This window comes from Mirounga angustirostris, unplaced genomic scaffold, assembly GCF_029215605.1.
Source record: "Mirounga angustirostris isolate CCGP_5_RB_7025 unplaced genomic scaffold, mMirAng1.0.hap1 SCAF_13, whole genome shotgun sequence".
In the NCBI taxonomy this organism is placed as follows: domain Eukaryota; kingdom Metazoa; phylum Chordata; class Mammalia; order Carnivora; family Phocidae; genus Mirounga; species Mirounga angustirostris.
The window spans coordinates 105,102,243-105,121,599 of record NW_026991721.1 but is presented as its reverse complement, the minus strand read 5'-3'; the positions used below and the strand labels follow the sequence as shown (position 1 = coordinate 105,121,599).

The 19,357-nt window shown below is 45.6% G+C and overlaps 1 long non-coding RNA gene across 1 annotated transcript; it reads right to left on the bottom strand.

Moving 5' to 3' along the window:
• Nucleotides 1-507: 507 nt before the first annotated feature.
• On the bottom strand, nucleotides 508-19,072 carry LOC135362432 (uncharacterized). The gene is made up of 4 exons (XR_010407120.1): nucleotides 14,957-19,072; nucleotides 14,276-14,375; nucleotides 4,602-4,718; nucleotides 508-2,045 (listed from the first exon to the last, which is right to left on the bottom strand). It is a non-coding gene; the product is annotated as an uncharacterized LOC135362432 (long non-coding RNA).
• Between the last annotated feature and the right edge of the window lie 285 nt (nucleotides 19,073-19,357).

Sequence of the window (19,357 nt, the reverse complement as noted above, 5' to 3'; positions counted from 1 at the left end):
TTTAACTTAAGTGAATTCAACTATGGATACCCTCAGTCACGATATAAAACAAAACACTTACTTTTAGCAGTGCCTATGGCTCCAGACATCTCATTCAATGAGCCTTTGTTTCACATGTCAAACGGTATCTCAAAAAGAAAAGATTTGACGAACAGAGAAAGACATGTATCATATGACCTCACTGATATGAGGAATTCTTAATCGCAGGAAACAAACTGAGGGTTGCTGGAGTGGGGGGTGGGGTGGGAGGGATGGGGTGGCTGGGTGATAGACACTGGGGAGGGTATGTGCTCTGGTAAGCGCTGTGAATTGTGCAAGACTGTTGAATCTCAGATCTGTACCTCTGAAACAAATAATGCAATATATGTTAAGAAAAAAGAAGAAGAAGAAGAAGGTAGCAGGAGGGGAAGAATGAAGCGGGGGAAATCGGAGGGGGAGACCAACCATGAGAGACGATGGACTCTGAAAAACAAACTGAGGGTTCTAGAGGGGAGGGGGGTGGGAGGATGGGTTAGCCTGGTGGTGGGTATTGAGGAGGGCACATTCTGCATGGAGCACTGGGTGTTATGCACAAACAATGAATCATGGAACATTTCATCTAAAACTAATGATGTAATGTATGGGGATTAACATAAGAATAAAAAAAAGATTTGACGTTAAGGAGTATGTGGCCACGCAAAGACACCTGAGTTTGTGCTAACAGAATGTGAAGAGCTTTCAGGGGTAACTGACTGTATGCTCTGACTTGAGGACCTGACCCTCACCATCATCAGACCCCAACTGGTGGTAACATGTCCAAGGTCACAAAACTAGAAGGTGGTGAAGCTGAGGTTCAAACTCATGTCCACCTGATTCAAAATCCCATGCATAATGCATTCCACTATATGTGTGTGTGTCTGTGTGTTTTCTCTACAAGTCCACTATGTTCACTTACAGATATGCATGCCTGCCTGTTTGGGGACAATGCATCTGGGATCATCATCATCATCACCAGGACAGTAACAACAAAAAGCACTGGAGGGTCACTCTATATAGAATACTGGTTGAGAGCAAGGGGTCTAGACCGAAGTTGCCTAGGTTTCAAACCCAGCTCTGCCATTTATCTGCCCTATAAGTGTTCTGGTTATCTATTGTTGTATAATAAACCACCCTAAAACTTCATAATTTAAAAAATAATAATTTCTCATTAGTTTTCATGGTTCCAAAAGGGAGATCCAAGGAGCAAGTGTTCCCCCAAAACTGAGTAGAATCTGTAAGGCTACTTATGAACTATCCCTGGAGTTCATGTGACCTCCCTTGGGCCATATTTGTTGGTCAAGAGCGAGTCACAGCGACCAGGAGAGAGTCAAGGCATCATGGGACAAGCTACCGTCGTAACCTTGCGTATGTAGTTCAGTTCTCTGTGCTTCATTTTCACCATCCATAAAGCGGAGGTGATAAGGGTGCCTACTTGATAGACCTGGTGTGACAATTAAATGACGTAATTACATGTGACGTGGTTAGAAGAGCACCTGGCACATAGCAGGTGTTCATGAAGCTCACGCTGCTGTTATTATTTCCTTAGGAACACCATGCTGGGTACTGGGACGCGATCACTTTACACCCACAGAGAGCTTTGATCCCTCCTATACTGCTTCTAGAGAACATTACCACATCCAGGATCCTTCTTCACAGAGAGCTTCACAAGGCCATTCTGGGGACTCTTCGTTATGCTCCCAGAGGCTCATTCCCACCATGAACAAAGGCAGAAATCCTTTCCCTTGTTGTCACCACGGATTCCCAAGGATATTTCAAAGCCAGCCACACCCAACAGGCTCTCAGGAGGGAAGATCAAGGAGCACACTCACCAACTCTCTTCACACTTTTGAACATGACTCCAAGCGGATCTGTTTAGTAGTCAACTGTCTCCCGTTCACTCCAGGACCCAAGCTGAGAACTTGCAGAGGTCAGCTTCAAAGACGCCAAGGCAAAAAGGGACTTTGTGGTTCCCAGGAACCTTGGCCCCAAACTTGAGAATTTTCTGGACAACTGGCTAGCTGAGGTTCCTTTTGGGAAAAGAAAAAAAAAATTGCTCAGCTGAAAAGCTGCTTGGTTCTGAAGAAATCCGTGGCATGGCTGGCCCACGGTCACATCCTCTCTGACAGCTGCAGACCCTTCCCAGGCACCTGTCACACGGAGTTTCGGCATCAAAGCATGGACACAGCTGTTGGGGAGAGCAGACCACAGGGCAGCATGCAAGGAGCACGGCCTCACGCAGGCTCACCTCCTCTCTTTCCAGCTTCCTTCAGAGCGCGAGGGAAGTGCCTGGACATTGCTGTCCGGCTCACGTACCTCCCAGGGCTCAAAAAGATCTTTGGCAAAAGTCGCCTTTTTGGTGAGAGGCCCAGACCAGCAGTGGGGTGGTGGGAGTTGAGAGGCCTCGGGGTGGACCCTCTGCTGGAGTTCATTCATTACAGAATGGTATTAGAGCTCTATCCAATATTTAAGAACAAAGTGAGGAAAACAGAGGAGGAGAAGGAGGAGCAGGTATTTCTTGACTGATAACAGCCAACTGCAGGAGCGAGGCAGAACTCGGCCCACGACAAAACGAGGCGGAGGCTTGCCGGCTGGAGGACCGTCTTCCTGAGCTGTGGCAGCTTCTCATCTTCAACAGTCTCTACAAGTAAAGACCTGGATGGTCGTTAGCGCCTTCTACCTTTGACCCTCAAATATCAGAGGAGAAAGAGACTATAATCTCCTGATAGTTAAAAAAATGTTAAAAAACAAAAAAATTCCTAGGGGAGGACTGTAGCCAGTTTAGATTAGGTTTCATCCCTGAACCGATCCCTGGACCCATCATCAGGGATGTAGAATAATCAGAAAGTATAGACTCTCATTTATTTCCTGTGACTGTGGGGATAGAGAAGCGAGTCACTAAAAGGAGGAAAGTAAGATTCTCCAAAGATGAAAGAGATCCTGGACACACACACAAAAATCACTAATATCCACAATAGGGATTTTCAGCCAATACCACTCATCAAATCAGTTTTAGGTGAGACTAGTGGACTGAAAGAGAAGGAATGTCACTGGTTGGGGGGAGGGGATAGGAAGGGAGGTCGTTTTGAATCAGAATTTATATGTATTTACAACTCTATAATTATAATTTGTAAGGCTCTCACATAAATACATTTGCAAATCTCTTGTTAAACCATGTGATGTAGGTTTTGTTGAGAATGTATCATCATGGCCGTCATGGTGTCTGAAAAGGCAAAACTTAGGTCAGGGCGCAGCAAATGTTAGTATCAGGATGAGAGATGTGAAGTAAGGGTGGGGTGGGGTGGAGTGCGGTGGGGCAAGGGAAAAGGGACGGAGAAAAGCGAAGTGAGAGACCCCCAAAATAAACTTCACCACCATCAGACTTTTGCCTTTGACGAGCACTGTGGCTTAGATTTTCAGATCTATCTGCATTTGCATGCTTTTCTCATTCAGTAGCTTCAGTTTTTTCTCGGGGGGGGGGGGGGCGGGGGGGGGGAGGAAGGTGGGGGGGAGTCTAGGCACATTTTGTCATGCCTCAGAGGAATCGCAACATCCATTACGTGGCTGGATTTGCAAATCTGGCGCTCCTTGCCTCCTGTTCCAGCCAGAGACCCTTGGGCCACTCCCCCTGCTCTCCGGCGCGGATCCAAGTGCCCATAAGCACAGCGTGCCTGATGAGCGATGTAATGAAGCATCTGTATTTTCCTCCTCAAACTTCTGCAGAGACGTTTCATTGAGTGGGAATAATTAGGACTGAAAAGAGTCACATTTCACTGGCTACATTTTGCCAAATGAGATTTCAAACTTCCTTTAAAATTTCTTCAAACTCTTAACCTCTCATGTGAGCTAAGGCCATGTAAACCTCAAAGATGACCTCTAGAACAAGGAGCCAAAATCATTTCATTGGCTTGAGGTTCGCCTGTATACTAGGTGTGTCAAAGCAGAAGCTCCAAGTTCCACTCTCCGCATCTGTCAGTGGGAGCGGTGATGCTCATGCAGTGATGGCGGCAGGTGCAGAGCCCTGTGCCCCACCCCCCACCCCTGGGGCCTCACTCAGTGGCAGGTGGTGACATTCAGCAGGAAGGAGTTTCGGTACTTGGAGATTTCTCAAAATGTCTCCCAACTTTGTGAAAATCACTATGTCTGATTGGCCACGTCAAAATGGCCAGACCAACATCTACCCTCTTACCCGACTACCTCATCTCAAAGGAAAACCCGCCCCTTCTCCTGTTTAAAGGCAACAAGGTTATCTGTGCTCTAGACATTTCTTCTGTCCCCTCCCTGTCCTCTCCCCACTCCATCCCCTCCTTCAAACCTTTTTCCACCAACATCCTCCTTTCTTCTCCCTTCGGTCTCTCCCTTCTTCAGGCTCCTTCCTCTGGCTTCCAAACACATTGAGGTCTCTGACTGAGCTCTCCCCCTCAAGGGGAGCTTGGGCAGAGACAAGTGCTTGTGGATTCGTGTGGTCAACATTTGGGGGGAGGGAGAGTGTGGCAGAGTAAGCAGCGAGGCAGCTGTTTGTTTTTAGGGTAAAATGCTGTTTCACTGGGTCTCAGAACTCCACTTTAATGCAAGCTGCACCTCACCTGGGATCCCAAGGGCACAGAGAAAACAGTGTCAGACATGGGATGGACAGGAACCACACTTGTGAAGACACAGCTGAAACCCAAAAGATTGACAAGCTCCAAGCTGCAGAAATATTACTGAAATGCAATGGAGAGAAAAAAAAACAGAACAGAAACAAAAACTTTGGTTATAACAAATATGACCGTCGTATAACTATATTCTCTCCAGGGTGACACCAATCACGGGATGGTTACGTGGCAAGTTGGGGAGATGGTGCCAGATCCCTAGGCTACCATATAGAGAGATTTTCCTACATTTCTGGATGAAATTTCAAAGCAAGACATATGTGATTGTACTAGAAGGTCACCCTCTTGCCACTCTCCAAAAGATGAATTTAAATCGATAACTGTAAATTGAATTATATTATCCCAGTGGATGGCAATTACCAAGAGGCTCTCTTTCATTTGTGATTGATCTTCAAATGGCTATCTGTCCTTAGTGCTTTAACTGCTACTTTGTCTTCCCCCAATCTTTCTTGCCAAGTGGCTAATGATCCATAAATGAGAACTTAAGGAAAGAAAAGAACTGCTTTTGTACTGCCAAGAATTATCTTCTACTCCAGATTGTGAACCCTCTGCCTTCTTCTGTTCCTATTACAGTCTGACTTTTTTTTTTTCCTTTGGTGTAATAGGTTTTCTTAAAACTAATGAATACAACAGATATCTGGGGAAAGAATTCTTACATCATGTTTCTAAATCCCATAAAAAAATGTTGCCTCTCTCTCTTTCCAAAGCCTCAGGATAAAGAAAAGCCAAATTCTGACTTAATCTTGGCATTTCCTCTGAACAAGCAGCCTGACCTAGTTCTCTCATTGAGTGTCAAAGTCCTCTGCACACCTGTAGGAAAAATAAAACAAAACCCAAGACCAGAACCCATTTGCTGGATACCCAACATCAGACGTGTGTAAACACGTGGATTTTAAAGGGAGCATTTTTTTAGAGTATGACTTTCACATAATGATGGGCTCCGAGTTGCAAAAATATAACTTACTTTTTTTTAATCATCGTACTTTGCTTAGTTTCCAAGATCCCACTTTCGCTGATGGCAGAAAATCAAACCTTACAGTTAAACATCAATTCAATCTTTTCTGCTTTAAATTTCAAAATAGCTCCTCCTAGGCTAAATAGCCCTTCCCTCGAGTGTATACATTTTTAAAAAGAGAATCTCCTGCTGAGGGAGGTAGTGATATGTGTAACCACTCTACCAAACAGGAAGTTCAGGAGGAAGCTCCGCTAGTATAAAACAGAAGATCCAGTCAACAAAACTAAAAAGCAACTGACAGAATGGGAGAAGATATTTGCAAATGACATAATAAATAAAGGGCTGGTATCCAAGATCTATAAAGAACTTATCAAACTCCACATCCAAAAAAAATAATCCAGTCAAGAAATGGGCAGAAGACATGAACAGACACTTCTCCAAAGAAGACACACAAATGGCCAACAGACACATGAAAAAATGCTCAACATCACTCAGCATCAGGGAAATGCCAATCAAAACCACAATGAGATACCACCTCACACTTGTCAGAATGGCTAAAATTAACAACTCGGGAAACGACAGATGGTGGCAAGGATGTGGAGAAAGGGGAACCCTCTTACACTGTTGATGGGAATGCAAGCTGGTGCAGCCACTCTGGAAAACAGTATGGAGGTTCCTCAGAAAGTTAAAAATAGAGCTACCCTACAACCCAGCAATTGTACTACTGGGTATTTACCCCTAAGACAGAGATGTAGTGAAAAGATGGGGCACGTGCACCCCAATGTTCATAGCAGCAATTTCCACAATAGCCAAACTGTGGGAAGAGCCAAGATTCCCTTCAACAGATGAATGGATAAAGAAGATGTGGTTCGTATATACAATGGAATATTATTCAGCCATCAGAAAGGATGAATTACCTACCATTTAGATCTACATAGATGGAACTGGAGTGTATTATGCTAAGTGAAATAAGTCAATCAAAGAATGACAATTATCATATGGTTTCACTCACATGTGGAACATATGGAATAGCACAGAGGACACAGAGGAGGGAAAACTGATTGGGAAGAAATCAGAGAGGGAGACAAACCATGAGAGACTCTGGACTCTGGGAAACAAATGAGGGCTGTGGAAATGGAGGTAGGTGGGGGGATGGGGTAACTGGATGATGGACATTAAGGAGGGTACATGATGTGATGAGCACTGAGTGTTATACACAACTAATGAATCACTGAACATTACATCAAAAACTAATGATGTACTGTATGTTGGCTAATTGAATTTAAATTAAAAAAAAGAAGAAGATCCAGCCTCTTCTGGAGGGCGTGAGACAGCTGCCCTACCCCATGATTGTCACAATGAAGATGAAGATCGAAGGTTAGGGAGGATATGGGGAGGCAAAGATGGGAAAGAAGAACATTCCAGGGCAGAGCAGTAACGATAGCATGTAGGAAGAACAGAAGTTCACAGGGAGTGTGTGGGGGTGTTAAATTCTGTACAGTAAGGTTGTTAAGGAAAAGTGAGATTGGTGCACGAGAAGGCCATCTAGGCGGGCAAGGAAGTAATATCTGATTTGGAGAATGTTCTGGTGTACGACTACTCAGCCTCTTCAGGCTGGGTCTGTACTCAGTTCAACATGCTTGTGAGATTAAGCAGGTCTTTGCTCTGGAAAAGGTCTCCATCCGTTCGCTAGAACTATGATCTCCTTGGCAGATAACAGGTCTCTTCAGCTCGTTCATGGAAGCAGTAATTCGCCTCCGGAAAGCCTCTTCCCCGTGTATCTGTACTTGTTGGTTTCTATGCTTTAAAAATCTGGAACAACCTCTAATTGAACTGCCTTTTGAAATCACGAAGGATTCTCATTCAGAGGCAGACAATGCAGGGTCAGGATGTGTGTCCTCCTGCATCAGATTGTTCCAGCAGAATTAAATAGGAGACATTGCTTGCATTTTGCTAGCATACCAGTAAGCCAAAAAAAAAAAAAAAAAGATTACTTCATCTGCTTGCCTGAAAATTAATGCAGTGAGCCCCTGCCCATAATGTTGCCTTTGAACCTATGAATTGGTTCAAATTGCATAAAAGGGATTCTGTTCTCCTGAACTGGTGTACAGAAAACACTCCGGAAAACAACTCTCTCTAGGCCTCCAGGGATGTGAAATTGCTAGATGCCTGCCCTCCATGATTACTGAGGAGGCTCTCTCTTTCCTCCTGTGGAGGTCGGCACTCCCCGCAGCTCAGCGAGGTGGGAGCCTTGGCCAATGTTGGAAAAGTTACACAGACAGAGCTGGACAAACAGCCCTGGTTCTCCACGCTAGGGACACCACTTCCCCAGAAGGCCAACCACGTGCTGCTTGCTCAGCAGAGTGGGATTGTGAGTAATTTATCTTTTCCAATACTTTTCAGAATTCTTAAATAAGCAATTATTGCTTTTCTGGACCAAAAAAAAAAAAATTGTCACATTTAAAAATATTGACGCTAAGGGGCACCTGGGTGGCTCAGTCGGTTAAACGTCTGCCTTCAGCTCAGGTCATGATCCCAGGGTCCTGGGATCGAGCCCCGTGTCCTGGGATCAAGCCCCGTGTCAGGATCCCTGCTCTGCAGGGAGTCTGCTTCTCCCTCTCCCTCTGCCACTCCCCCTGCTTGTGTTCCCTCTCTCGATATCTCTCTCTGTGTTAAATAAATTAAAAAAATCTTTAAAAAAAATATTGACGCTAAGATGACCCAGACCTCTGCGGGCTGTGCTAGGGATGGCGTCTGGCCTATCTCCACCTCCCTTTGATAGCAATGATTAGTTTCACTAAGATTCTGTGAAGTAGCTATTATTGTTTTACAGAGGATGAAACTCAGAGGGGACAAATACCTTGCCCGAGGCCCGACATCAGCAGCTGAGTATGGAGTCGAACCCATGCGCTTCTGATGTCAAAGTCTGAGTTTGTACGGGGAAGCTGCCCAACCAGACAGGCTTGGGGGGCTTGAGGATAAGAGCCGAGTCAGCAGGCGTGAAGGGCCCTCTGGGCTCCAAGCGTGTTCTCCGGATGCTTTCAGCTGCAAAGAACTCACACTAGCTCGAACGATAAGGAGCTGTACTGACTCACGTAACTGGAAGACTGCAAATAGGACGGGGTTTAGACACTTGATTTGGGGCTCTGACTTGATTTCTGCTCTTTCTCTGGGTTTGGCCCTTTTCCATACGTCAGACTGTTTCCTTATCCCGATTCCTTTCCCGTCACAGGTCAGCCACGAGAGGAACGGTGCCCCTTCCTGCCCATCCACCCATCTGCCTCTCCTCACACCTCCTCGGCCCAAAGTGCATCAGGCTTCCCTCCCGGGAACCAATTATTGGTGCTGGAGCCAAGTCCACGAGGCTTCTAACTGCAACTCATTGAACAAGCTGCTGGGGGTCAAACACAGTGAACCTTACACCACAGAAATGGAATATTTGTCTAAAATTAAAGGTGATAGTCTCCAGGAATATGAGTGTTTGAGGGAATACATACTTAAAATATAATGTTAATTTCTTTAAAAAACAGGATTAAAAAACTTTCTAAACAGTGCGATCCCAATATTTAGGGTGGGTTTTTAACGTCTGAGAGTTCTCATGTGCACAGAGAAAAGGGTATGGGATGGAATATATCAAAATATTAACAGTACTTCTCTTTGGAGCAAAGCGCAAGGAGATTTAGGGGATTTTTAAAATATTTTTCTCCTAAGTTTTCTATAGTGACTTGCTTGTGCTGTAGAGGCCGTGAGCCCCTCCCGCTTGCGGAGAGCTATCTCGGCAGCCAGAGGCCTGTCCCTCCTCCACACGGGGGCATTCCCTGCCGGTAGCCAAAGAATCCCCATTTTCACACACTCTCCCTTACCCAGCTTTCTAGCACTGCCCTCCCCTAGACATGCTCGCCCACGTCTTGCTGGTCTCAAGTGCCAGGCCCCTCAGCCCCTTCTGGGAATAATGTCTCTTGCAAATAAGCAGGGCCCTGCTTTCCCCAGGCAGCCCCCAGGCCGGGTCTGGTGGCTAAACCGGGAGGGGGGTGCAGACCCCAAGGGTCACCTCACCAGCACTTGCTGGCATGGCGTCTGCCGTGGCTGAGCCCTGGGCACGGGGAGCGGGGCGAAGCTGCCGTCCTCAACGGAAGGTGGGAGACCACTTCTGCTGGCCTGGAAGTTTCACAAGAACCTGGGGATTTCTGGTTCTCAGAAGACCCCAACCCCAGTCCCAGGGTCTCCTCCCGACTAGAGTCCTGACTTCTGTGTGAATGATTTTATAAGGCAAAGTCAGCCTTCTGTGAAGTTCTGCCCATTTTACGATTAGGTCTTGGAACGGCCTGGATTTGAGCTGTCTTGGCCTCAGTTACAGGGAAATAGTCAAAGTCTATCCCAGAGGTCTCCAGCTTTCCTATGGGGCCTTAAATTGGCAATTAATTGACCTGGGTTTATCATTTTCTCTCCTCAATGTGTCATGGCTCTTTGTGACAACCAACCAGTTTCACAGGCGGTTCAATAAAATAGAAACTTGTATATAAAGATCTAATACATGATAAGCAGAGAAATTTCAAATAATGTGGAGAATTCCAAATTATGCAATTAACAGTGTTGGAACATCTATGTTTACTAACAGTAAAACACAGTGAAAGACCTACCACACACATACCTAAATAAATTCCAGATGTAATTCAATTTAAAAAAAAAAAAGCAAACTTCAACAGAACTAAGAAAAAAAGTATAGAATAGAATTTAAAATTCCTATTGGGGGCACCTGGGTGGCTCAGTCGTTAAGCGTCTGCCTTCGGCTCTGGTCGTGATCCCAGGGTCCTGGGATCGAGCCCCATATCGGGCTCCCTGCTCCGCGGGAAGCCTGCTTCTCCCTCTCCTACTCCCCCTGCTTGTGTCCCCTCTCTCGCTGTCTCTTTCTCTGTCAAATAAATAAATAAAATCTTCAAAAAAAAAAGTATAGGTGAATATTTAAGTAATCTTGATTACAGAAGGCTTTCTAAGCATTTCACAAAAGGAAAAAACAATATAAGGAAAATGTTATAATTTTGTCAATTATATCTTAATAAAGCTGAAAATAAGATTGATAGTTTTAACTAATTTTTATATTTTTCAGTTGTTCTTTTTTAATCTTCCAAAGTAAAATTAAAAAACAAAGTATAAATTATAATATTTATAATAGAAATGACATACAGGTATAATATACGTGTGTGTATGTATGTGTCTGTAAAATACATGTATCTTTATTAGAGCATAAAACTCTAGAAATCAGTTCAAAAAAATAAACATCTTTGGGGTAAATACCCAGTTGTGCAGTTGCTGGATAGTATGGTAGCTCTATTTTCAACTTTTTGAGGAACCTCCATACTGTTTTCCAGAGTGCCTGCACCAGCTTGCATTCCCACCAACAGTGTAGGAGGGTTCCCCTTTCTCTGCATCCTCGCCAACATCTGTCGTTTCCTGACTTGTCAATTTTAGCCATTCTGACTGGTGTGAGGTGGTATCTCATTGAGGTTTTGATTTGGATTTCCCTGATGCCGAGCGATATTGAGCACTTTTTCATGTGTCTGTTGGCCATTTGGATGTCTTCTTTGGAAAAATATCTTTTCATGTCTTCTGCCCATTTCTTTTTTTTTTAAGATTTTATTTATTTATTTGAGAGAGAGAGAGAATGAGAGAGAGCACATGAGAGGGGGGAGGGTCAGAGGGAGAAGCAGACTCCCTGCCGAGCAGGGAGCCCGATGCGGGACTCGATCCAGGGACTCCAGGATCATGACCTGAGCCGAAGGCAGTCGCTTAACCAACTGAGCCATCCAGGTGCCCCTCTGCCCATTTCTTGATTGGATTCTTTGTTCTTTGGGTGTTGAGTTTGATAAGTTCTTTATAGATTTTGGATACTAGCCCTTTATCTGATATGTCATTTGCAAATATCTTCTCCCATTCTGTTGGTTGTCTTTTGGTTTTGTTGACTGTTTCCCAAAGATACAAAAGTAGGGATCCGAAAGGGTACGTGCACCCCAATGTTTATAGCAGCAATGTCCACAATAGCCAAACTATGGAAAGAGCCAAGATGTCCACCGACAGATGAATGGATAAAGAAGATGTGGTATATATACAATGGAATATTATGCAGCCATCAAAAGGAATGAGATCTTGCCATTTGCAATTACGTGGATGGAACTGGAGGGTATTATGCTGAGCGAAATAAGTCAAACAGAGAAAGACATGTATCATATGACCTCACTGATATGAGGAATTCTTAATCTCAGGAAACAAACTGAGGGTTGCTGGAGTGGGGGCTGGGGTGGGAGGGATGGGGTGACTGGGTGATAGACACTGGGGAGGGTATGTGCTCTGGTAAGCGCTGTGAATTGTGCAAGACTGTTGAATCTCAGATCTGTACCTCTGAAACAAATAATGCAATATATGTTAAGAAAAAAAAAGAAGAAGAAGAAGATAGCAGGAGGGGAAGGATGAAGGGGGGGAAATCGGAGGCGTAGACGAACCATGAGAGACGATGGACTCTGAAAAACAAACTGAGGGTTCTAGAGGGGAGGGGGGTGGGAGGATGGGTTAGCCTGGTGATGGGTACTGAGGAAGGCACGTTCTGCATGGAGCACTGGGTGTTATGCACAAACAATGAATCATGGAACACTACATCTAAAACTAATGATGTAATATATGGGGATTAACATAACAATAAAAAAATTTTTAAAAAATAAACATCAACATAAATATAGTAAATGGGGAAATCACAAAAGAAACTTTTAAGTGGCTACAAAAACATGGCAACATACAACTTCATGGTTTAAAATAAATTCAAATTCTAAAAATGTTACTACCTACTTATCCAACTGGAAAAAGGTTTTAAATAATGATTTCCATTACTTACATGGAAGTTTAAAACAACCTAACTGCTTAATAATAGAAGGTTTCCAAGATACACAGTCGTGCATTCCTAAAAATGGAATACTCTCTCATGCATTACAATTTTTTATGATTCCAAGTAATAGAAAATGTGTTCATGCTGTATCATGTGAACAACAGGTTTCAAAACCATATGGATCGGATCCGCCTATGTTTTAAAAAGAAATCATATGACTGTGCACAGGGAAGAGACCTAGCGGATATGCAGACAGTTTTCGATGGGTGGCGGAATCACCGGATGAATTTAATTTTTTTTCTTTTTGTTTATCTCGATCAAATAAATGTCATACAATGAGTATGTAGTACTTTTGAAATAAGATTTATCATTACCATTTATTAGCTTTCAAGGGTATAGCTGTCCAGATTCCCCTAATAAAATGTTCCTCGGGGTACCCAACCCCATTGGTGATAAAGTCTGGGGGAGACACAGGCGAAAGGGCAGATTGGATAAGTGAAGCATAACAGCTCGCGGGCGCCTCCAGGTGTGGGGTGGGGAAGCTCTGTGAGGTCAGCCTTGACTTCCTTCCCTCCCAGCCCAATGCCCTCCCTCGCTGTGCTGCAGGCCAGGCCTCCCCTTGGTTGTGCGGGGCCCTCTGCACTCTCCAGAAGTGACACTGGCATGATGCCCAGCCCCCCACCTCTTCTGTAGAATATCAGCCCTGTACGTCTTACAAGTGTTCCAACGTCAGGCTGTGCCCTCCGGTGCAAAACGCCTCCCTGGTGGTGACAGGTTTATTGCATTTGAAGGTGAAGGTTCTATAAAGTTCAATTAGGACCAGACAGAATTCTACCGAAAAGCTTAATAACAGGCAAGAATATGAGTCATTCCAACTCAATATTATGGGAAGTTTCACTCGGGATTTCTTTCTTCTCTGAATGGCCAAGTATAACAAAGGCCCATAAAATAAATAGCAGTAATCTGCAGTTTTCTTTCTCTCTCACTGATAGAACTGGTCAGACAGTTCCCCGCGGGGCATAAGGCATATGCGTCATCACACTGCCTTTCTAGGGCTGATGATGTTTATAGTTGCCTCCAGATTGATGATGTGACTACAGTCAAGACATTCTTCAGCCAGGCATCATGGAGGGCCAGTGAAAGGAGACTGCTTTTTGCAGAGGCAAAGAAAAGCCTCTTTCTGGCCCAGAGCCTTGCCATCCTTGGGGCACAGAGGTCCCCAGAAGAAGGAAGCCACAGAGAATACAGGCCACCACGGCAGCCCTAAGCCTGCTTCCTGAACAGCAGGTCACCAAGAATTCACACAGACCATTCCTGATGATGATGATGATGTGTGTGTGTGTGTGTGCGTGTGTGTGCTGGGCTTTCTGCCAACAGACAAGCTTGAGAAATGGGTGGTCTGGCTCCATCTAGTCTGACTTCTTGGTTTATAGCCTAATGACCAAGAATGGAATAATTGGATTATGAGAGAATTTGGTATAAGATTAATATAGACAGTGTTAGAATGGAATTCTTTATTATTATTATTATTCCTCCCATACTTATCAGACCATTAGCCATGCATTCACTTAAATGCTGAAGAGCAGGAACAAGGAAAACACTGTGAGGGAGCCAATCGGAAATGAACTTGGTTTATCAGCATGTTTGACCAGCCAACAACACTTCCAAGACCCTCCAGAGGCAAGTGTCAAACTTTATAATAGCTTCATATTTATATTTACATATCTTATCTTACATGTTCTGAGTTTTAAAAACAGAAAGAGAGCTTAAATGACTTGCCTGGTCAGCAGAGAGGCTTGTCGGGAAGTCACGCGCAGTCTTCTAGTCCACATTCATGAGCAGGGGAGGCGCCATGATGCACTCTGTCTTAGAAACTCGTCTACGGAAGAGAGCACGATGGAAGCTTCAGAATCAAGGTTTATAGGTTTCAAAGAGCACTGACTATCCATAAGGCACTGTGCTAAGTGCTCTAAGGATTGCAACTACAAAGAGGATATGGCCCATCTCTCAAGGAGGGAATTAACGGACAGGAGAGAGATAGGTATAAATAATCCTGATACAAAGTAGATGGTAGCATCACAGCAAAAGGGCCAACAGAGTTTAAAAGGGATATATGCGGTGGCCTCTGAACAGTAAGATTTGGACAGATGCAGAAAGAGGGGAAAGTGCCCAGGTGGGACAAAACGGGGCAGAGAGGCAGGAGTGGGAATGTTCAGGAACATTCAGGGAGAGTGCCCAGTTCAACGGGAGGCCAGGGTGTTCTTCTTAGCCTCTTGGACCCAGAGCACAAATCCGCCTGTAGCTTTCCTGCAGGAGACCCCAGAGGTAGGAGGGAAGAGCCCTGGACTTGCTTCTAGTCCTGGCCAGGTCACTTCCTAGACCAAAATCCTGGTGACCTCAAGCCAGCAGCCTCACCATTCTGTGCTGGTTTTCTCACTGATATATGGGAACGACACTGACCTCGTGAGGTGTTGGGAATATTAGGCAATCTGCGTATCCACCAGGCCAGCACTGTTGTGTGCACCACACGGAATGCGTGAACCAACTGAGGATGGTCCTTGCCGTCACATGGCTCTGTCTAGCAGGAGAATCAGGTATGAAACAAATGAGAGGCACTCAGCCTTCATTTATCAGCTTAGAAGGCCTTTTCTGAACACTCCTTCCTGCCCCTCTCCAACCTAAATTAGATCCCCTCCACCCTATTTTCCCTCTATCTACTTTTCCTTTGAGACACTGCGCTTGTTTTAAATTATAAGTTTATGTCACTGATAGCTAGATGCGAAGTGCGTAAAGAAAGTTCCAAGCAGACCATGACCCAGTGATTTATGTGATGCCCTTAAGGTGGGAAAGACTTCAGACCTTTTTTTTTTTTTAAAGATTTTATTGATTTATTAGAGAGAGAGAGAGAAAGCACAAGCAGCGGGAGTGGCAGGCAGAGGGAGAAGCAGGCTCCTCACTAAGCAAGGAGCCCGATGCGGGACTTGATCCCAGGACCCTGGGATCATGACCTGAGCCGAAGGCAGACGCTTAACCGACTGAGCCACCCAGGCGTCCCGACTTCAGACTTTTGAGGAATTGAAAACTCAGTGTGGATGGAATGCAAAGGGAAGGAGAAGGGTCAAGAGGTGGTCAGGGAAACAGGCATGGGTCAGATCATGCAAGGACAAGAGGAAGAACTTTATACTTACTGTCATTGCCATGGAATCCACTGATGGTTTTAAGTCAGTAAGAGCCTGAGACGAATGGGGGTGGAGTGAAGACAGCAGTTATCCCATTTCCCCCGGAGCAGAGGTGAGACTGGCCCAACCCCAGTCACAGGTACTGGGTCAGGACCCGAGCTGGCAAATGCGAGTGAGCTCCAGGGACTGGTTACAGCAGTTGGAGGAAAGGGAAATCCCCTCACGCCGCCCCAAGAACTCCGGGTAGCCCCTCTGCTATCACAAGAGGGGCCCGGGTGAGGATAAAAGCAGCCAACAAAGGAGGTCCCAGGGGAGGGATGAGAGGAGAGATGGAGCAGCAGGTCCTACTCACCTCGAAAACTCCCAAGGAAGCCCGCCCCACCCATGGACGCACTGGGCACCTGAGCCAATAAATCCCACTCTTGGTTACAAATGAACAAATACCAAGAACATCGGAGCCCAAGGGGCAACCTTACATGCACAGCTCTTTAACATGCATGGAACTAGCAGGGTGGGAATCCAGCCAGGCGACCAAGAAAAGTGATGAGACCTTGGGCAGAGGACTTCTTGATGTCTACATATGGAAGATGATCTGGGATGAAAGTCGTGGCTTCCTCCAGCTCCTCATGCATCTTCAGGCTAATTCTTTGCCCCTAACATAATTCAACTCTGCTTCACACGCTGCTTTTTCCACCTTCCAACCAGCTTTCTTATCTTCCAACCTGTATAGATTTTTTTTCTATATAATAACTTTTATCTGCAACTTTGGCTTACTTACTCAAAGCCCATCATGGCCCTCATATCAGCCTCTTTCTATCGTATTTCTCATCCGCTTCAGAGTCCACTACTGACTGCCCAATTATCTCCCTATTTCCCCAACCGAGTTCCAGAGAGTGGGCATCCAACCAGCCCAGCTCCTTCCTTGTTGAGCAGAGCTCGGCACACCAGACCCCCCTCACAGGACTGTGGGGTGACAGCCCATGGGCCATATGTATCCAGAAATGGGAGGGCTCATGGATGCCTCACCTGTTTTCCTGAGATGCACATGATCCACCAATACACGCCAGGGCTGCCGCCAGGAGAGAAAAGGCAAATGACTTGGAATCTCAATTTGAAAGGTTTGGTTTTACTACTGTAAGCAAAAGTTTTTCATTTTTAATGGATGAGAATGCTATTGGTCTCTGGTGTCCTTGAAAAGACTTTCTTTGAACCAAGAAATAATCATTTACTTCACTGGGAAACAAAATGAACCATGCAAATGGAAATTGTGAGTTACTCATTTGGAAACTAATTGGGGGAAAAAACAAAATCTGCAATCGAATGTGCATCTGCTTCAAAGCAGAGTGGCTTGTGATGGAGCCAAGTGCGTCTTCCTTCCTTCTCCTTACATTTCTCCCCAGGCTTTTTAAGTAGATGAAATATAACTATAAATCCAAGAGCATTTTCCTTATTGCTGTGGGCCCAATGGAGCTAAGGCAACTAAGATTCTGTAAGAAAATTTCAGAGATCCTTGGGCTCATGTTGTCTTCTATGCTTATTTGTGAGTCTGGCATCTGTGTTGCAATCTTGTTCTGGTCTGGATTTTTCTGCAGATGACGTCCGTGCTTTTAAGGAAGGAATGTACTGTCATTTAAGCAACATCAGAAACCTTAGCTCCACACATCCTTCTATTTAAAACACTGTGTCCATCTTCCTGATGCCCTCTCTTTCCTTCTGCCCCACTCGATGCCTGCTTATAGCAGCCATGTCTGTGGCCACAGCCAGACCCTTCCTGAGGGCTGCTACTTCCTCCCGCCCTGCCTCACACCCCCTCACCCTCCTGAACTGCAAACCTTAGGGGTAGGTAGGAGGAGGTGGGACGCCTGGAGCCAGGCCTCCTCCGAGAGGGACAATCAAGAGATGAGAATCTGGTCCCCAGTGCGGCCAATTCTGCTCACTTTGCTCTCCTGAGGGTCCATCACACGCCAGCAGCTGATCCTTGCCAAATTCACAAGACACCACCATGAGGGCCAACTTAGTTTAGATGGAAAGCGCACCTTACTGGTGATGGGCACACTCATGCCTACTGCTCAGGGCACAGCCCTCCCTCTGCCCCTGCCCCCTCACCTTCAGCTGCCACGTTACCTGGGACACCGACTTGCTGCCAGAAGGATGCCACCCCAAACAAAGAAACCTGGCCGATGTTCTGGATGCTCTCCCGAGTCCTCTAGGTAGTGCAGCTTTAACGTGAATGGAAAACTCACGTCTGCCACACAGCGTCTCTGTGTTTCTGACAGTGACAGATTAGCAATCACAGATTCTTCCCAAACACTTGCCTTTTCAATGTTCTTTAACAGCCACCGACGATTTGTGTCATTACAACATACCCTCAAGATAGACATGTCACTATTTCCAAGATGACAGCCTATCTTTCATTAGTCACATTCTAAACTGACGCCGTCTTTTGGGGGTGAGGGGCAGGGGGAGCACCTGAGGTCCCTGGCTGGGAGCTAAGAGCTCCCGAATCGTATCGGACACACCCATCCAGATCATTTCCTTCCAAAAAGATTCCCACAGATGGGCAATCTCATTCATTTATGACACTTTATTGATTTTAGATTCAAACTGTCATTTCCTTTCCTTTGTCCTCAAATAGTTGCAGTGGACATGATGGTGAATCTGCAGCTGAGTTCAAGTGTTTCGAGTCCATGTATTAGATGCTAGAGGTGGGGGTGGGATGAAAACTAGCAGAGACAAAGTCCTCGTCTCCATCAGTGTATACTCTGGAGGCACAAAACTGTTCCAAATCTGAAGATGGCAATAGGAATGGCATTTGGCATGTCAAGGGAGTGACGCAGAGATGGGCCACGCTGAGATTTCAGGGCAGAGAACCCCGGGGACTTGGCCCTGTAGTGGGCTGGGTGGTTTCCCCCAAAAGAATGTGTCCATGCCCTAACTTCTGAAACCTATGAATGTGACCTTATTTGGAAAAAAGGGTCTTTGCAGATGGAATTAAGGATCGTGAGACGAGATCGTCCTGGATGATCTGAGTGAGCCCTAAGTCCAATGATAAACACCCTTCTTAGACAGAGAAGTGAGACGAGGAGAGGACGATAGAGAGACAGAGGCTGAGGCTGGAGTGATGGAGCCACAAGCCAAGGAATGCCTGGAGCCACCAGAAGCTGGAAAAGAAAAAGGAAGGCTTCTTCCCTTGAACTTGTGGGAGGAGGACAGCCCTGCCAACACCTTGATTCCAGACTTGGCTTCCAGAACAATGAAAGAATGTCTACTGCTCTAAACTGCCAAAGTTGTGGTAATTTGTTCTGGCAGGCAACGGAACGACTACAGTCCATTTCGCTGGGACACTCTCTGGTGTCCCCCAACTCAGACCTGAGCCTTCATGAAACTTCCCCAGAGAAGCATTCTCTGATGCCCCACCCCGCCCACCCCAAAGCTAAATTAGGTCCCCTCATTACTCCCTTCCAGCCCTAGCCGACTCCAGACCCCACCTACTTTTCCTTCCTCGTGCTCATTAGAACTTTTCGTACCTACTGGGGGCCTGAACAACTTATTGAGATGCTAGTTTCACGTTTGCTTCTGTCTAAAAACTCCCCTATTGTCTTCCTCAAAAGAACCCCCGGCTTTGCTCTGCTTTGTTTCCTTAAGGCCGGAACCCCTGAGGAGATGACCTGGAAACAGCGAG